Source organism: Frankliniella occidentalis, unplaced genomic scaffold (genome assembly GCF_000697945.3).
Source record: "Frankliniella occidentalis isolate FOCC.00 unplaced genomic scaffold, Focc_3.1 Scaffold61, whole genome shotgun sequence".
Lineage (NCBI taxonomy): Eukaryota > Metazoa > Arthropoda > Insecta > Thysanoptera > Thripidae > Frankliniella > Frankliniella occidentalis.
The window spans coordinates 996,785-1,001,388 of NW_026267191.1; positions in this window are offsets into that span (position 1 = coordinate 996,785).

Sequence of the window (4,604 nt, forward strand, 5' to 3'; positions counted from 1 at the left end):
CTAGGAGAATTACCTCTTAGACCCATCTCATTTGGGAAGAATGTGCTTAAAATAGGAACAGGCTTCTGAGGCCATTAAGAGGTACTTTAAGTGCAGCGAGGGAAAGACCGCGACTACGACGGAGCGCAGCCCTACGCCCCATGGGAACAGAACCATCGAATCGATGTCGATGGGACGTGGGCGTCAACCGTGGATTCGATGAAGACCGTCGAGTCGATCATCCACGGGAAAACGGAAGTGGATTCCCCGGGGATAGCATATGGATGCATCCACTCGATCGTCCACTACATATCCACCAGCCATCCCCAAAATAAATTTAAGAAAACAAAACGAAAAATAAACGTTTTTTTCGTTTGGTTTCATATTATTTAACCTCCTTTTTGTTTCACTTGAACCTTCTACTTAGTTTAAGTTACATTAAAGCGATTTTTTATTTACCTTTACCTGGAGTTGAACCCATGACCTTCCGTTCCGAAGCCGTTGACGCTGACCACTGCGCCACCGAGACATCTACTCAATCCACTCGACCGGGAGCTACCTATGCGGCAGGATACCCGGTGACCTCATCCACGACCGATCCACGTGGATACCACAGGGGTGGTAGAGTTGGATCATCAGTATTAAAATTATCGTGACATATGAGTCGGTTCTTTTCCAAGTTGGTATAGACACGACGAATGCAAGGCAAAAGTAATATCTACATTAGATGACTAACGGTCGTATCTATGTGGAAGTAAAATTATTTGTCTTTATTGAATGGTCTCAATGTAAGCAACGTTGCTATAATGTGGATGTATCTACAAAGATTGCAACAGGCGGTATCCACGTGAAAATCTCATATAATTTCGATGTAGATATTTCCCTATCGAAAGAATGTGGAGATGTAGGGGGTGTATCTACATAGATAACGGCAGAAGGTGTCCACGTGGAAATCCTATTTTGTGTCTACGTAGACACTTCCCTTTTAGAACCACGTGGATATGCTGTGGATGAATGGTGGATAGATCCTCATCCACGTGGTCCACGAAGATTTGGTCGAATCCACGTGGATGGGACGTGCCGTTCCCATGGGGCGTCAAAGAACAGTCAAAAGTCCGCTCGGCGCCGTAAATGCTCAAGTCCAACGCGCCCCACCCGGTCAAAAGAATTAGAAATAAGGAGAGTACGCCCCTCACCCCGTTGTATGTGTTGGTCACACTGGCATGAATGACCACTTGTTGAATAATGGAGCATACCCTAACAAAGTGTATATAAGACCCCTGCAAATAACGATAAAGCCTCTCATCAGCTGAACTTGTGTCACTTCAGTTCCGTTCCAACTTCCCTCCTCAGCGAGTACCATTACACACCCCGCTGTCGGCGGCGACTTCTGTGATCGCTGGAGCAGCCGCGCTTCCAACATGCTTCCAACCACATGTGCTCATCAGAACAAACTCCCGGTTGTTGGACTTACAGGTGTCGCAAGGTGAGCAAGACTGAAACCCAGATTCCGAGCCGAGGCCTTACCTCCGAGGAGACTGTGATCTTTTACCCGCGACCCGAGGGGTACGCGGGTATCCAACCCCCACAACCCCGAGTGCCGAACCAAATCATCAGTATCAGCGACCCTACCACCAAAGCTACCAAGCCAACAACAAAATCAAATAACCGTCACACTTGAAATTGTTACCCTGGACCTGACCTGGGACGTCGGTTACACCACTCGTCCGGGTGCAGGGCCAGTGCGACCTTTCCCCAATAGCGCCAATGCACTCGAATGCCCATAAATAACCATTAAATTCAAGGCAATACATTTCACACGCAATTAACATTTATCATCCGCATTATGCGCATGAAATGCGCCTAAAAACTCTGAAGAAGGCGCGCGCTCAACAAAAGCACCTGCCTCTCCTCTCTCTCCGTCGAGCTCCTGGAGGAGCTGGCCGGCCAGCTGCACGTCGCCGTGCACGACGAGGCAGGACTTGTGGCGGGGTGCAAGCGAGGAGACGAAACTTGACACTCACCTGGCCTCGGCAGGACACTTTCTGACAGGGTGGACAGACACCACCTGCAACCGCCTCAGCGCCAAGGAGGCCGGGGAGGCGGTGCAGACCACGTACCAGCCTCATTGCGTCAGTACTGGTGACCACGGAGGTGGCCTTCTAGCCTGCGGGCGGACTCTAGTCGACTCTGCGTTCTCCGAGGTGACGCCCGTTCTTTTGCCCGCGCTCAAGCTCAACCCCCTCACTTGCGAGCCGCTGGGCGGGCCGCCGTCCTCGCACAGCTGCTCGGCGGGCCGGCCTACCCGGCGCTCAACAGGCGCTACCAATCGCGTCACCCCGAGAGAGGCTTCATTGTGTGCTCGTCGCCACTCGATAAATACTCTCCATAAATAACTCGGTGAATAGTCAAGGAGCTGTCGGCTAAAGGGGCCACCCAAGGGGAGAGGTGCGGGGGGAGGCGTTTGCGAGGACGGCTGGACTGTGCAAAGGAAGGCAAAACGACGCGCGAGACGATGTCGTTATTCGAAATTGTTGACTGGTTGTGCCGCATTTAGACCACACTGGAAACGTAAGTGTGTGAATGTCGCACATTTGTAGGGGTGCGTTAGTCGCGTTAGTGCCTCTTCAAACGCTCAAGCAGGGAGTAAAGGTGTGTATGTGTACACACTTTATAAATGTTCCTCTGCAATTCACACACTTGTGGCTATGTGTACGAATGTCATGCACACACCTTCAAGTGAGCGACATGCACTCACTTCTCACTTGGATTTCTTGTGTAACATCCCGAGCGTGCCGACTATAGGTAACATCTTTACACGCATGCCTAGTTGGCAGGCGTGTTTTGCACGGGAAACGTGTGGGCAATGCGGAAAAGCCGCTCTCTTTTTCAGGAGAATGCACGCGTTCGCCCGCCTCGAGGTGTTGAGTGTCGCAATCGCAAGGTTCATTGCACGTGGTTCATGAACGTGATGGTCTATCACGGGTCGGAAAAACCATTTACCGAGAGGTCGGTCGCAAGGGTGAGCGTCACGATATCGTGACACCATCACTAACGAAAGCGCTTTCGTTTCCTATAAAAGAGTGCAGGGCCATTCCAAAAGCACGAGCACCTTCACCATGAAACCAATCATCGCGCTGTTGTTTGCTGTCGTCGCTCTCTGCCTGGTGGTGAGTTGCTCACCCAGAAAAATGGAAAGTTGTAGCAATCATAGTACAGTTACTTCAGGGACAACCATAATACAGTTAAGAAATTAACTATCAAAAAGTGGCCACAACCCGCCACAACCATATTTTAGTCCTCTCAACCACTTTAACGATACCATCACTTTCTGATTGTCCCTGAAATAACCATACGATGGTTGCAACAACTTTCCATTTTTCTGGGTGTGACAAAGAAAACACGCCCGATTGGTGTTTGTCTCTTCTCTTCAAGGCTGACAGAGTCACTCAAACCCAACATGAATCTGCAGAGCCAAAACTGCGACCATTTTTTAGCCCGTCCTTCTGCTTTTTAAAAAGCATTAAAGCGTGCTTATGCAACCGCTCTCGTGTCCGTCCGTCCGTCCGTCGTGCGTGTAAGAGGAAGGAGATGAGCTAGAGGTCTGAAAATTTCAGGTTATCTTAAGGTCCACTCCCTGAAAACGAAATGCCTACGGCAAATCCTGTCACCACCCCTAAGGGGTTGAAAAGGGGTGACAAAGAAACAGGGGTACCCGGGTACACCCGGTGGAACCGCGCCTGCAAATAGGCAATTTGTCATGCTCGTATGTCAAATTGCCTAGCTATAGGCGTGGGACAGCCGGGTAATTCGCTGAGTACCCGCGAAAACCCGTCTACCCGGGAAAACCCGTCGACACGGTTCCTACCCGGGTACCCGGGTAAGCGTGTTTTCCGAGGACCCGAGTACAAATAAGAGCCCTACCGCCGACAGGCCAAGCTAGGCCTGGCCCCCGCCGAACGAAGTTGCCTGCGGAGCGTAGTGTCCGTAAAGAAAATTATAACGAGGGTACTAACCGAGGCATAGAAAAATCGAAGGCCCGCTACATTATTTGATAATGTTCTTCCGTAAATCGCGTGACTGAAATGGTCGGGCCGCAGGCCCGACCATCGCCGCCGGCAGGCCAAGCAGGCCCGACCCCTGCCGAACGGAGTTGCCGGCGGAGCGAAGCTGGCAACTTCGTTTGGCGGAAGGGCGGGCCTGCTTGTTTTCCCAGCTATAGGAGCTTTAAAGTTTGTCAACAAATACTTGGTATTGTGTGCATTACTTACAGTTTACAACTGTACAACTAACACGACGGCCCTGTTTGTTTCAGGGAGAGGCGTTATCAAAACCCTGTTGCAGGAAACCCGCCGTGAACTCGCCCCCATCTAGCCCCAAAAGAATCAGTAGCGGTAGCAGCGGCACCGGCAGCCCAAAGACGGGCATTCCAAAGTGGCTCGAGAAAGGCAGCAGCAGCGGCAGCAAGCCTGATATGAGTCGCCTGAGAGGGTACCTCCCGCCCACCAAGGAACTTCGGCCCGGACAGCACACCAAGTAACTCTGTACGACGGAAAGAACGCAATATAAAAACTCTGTGTGACGACATATTCTGTGTATAGGTGAATGTGAGTGAATCAGAAAGA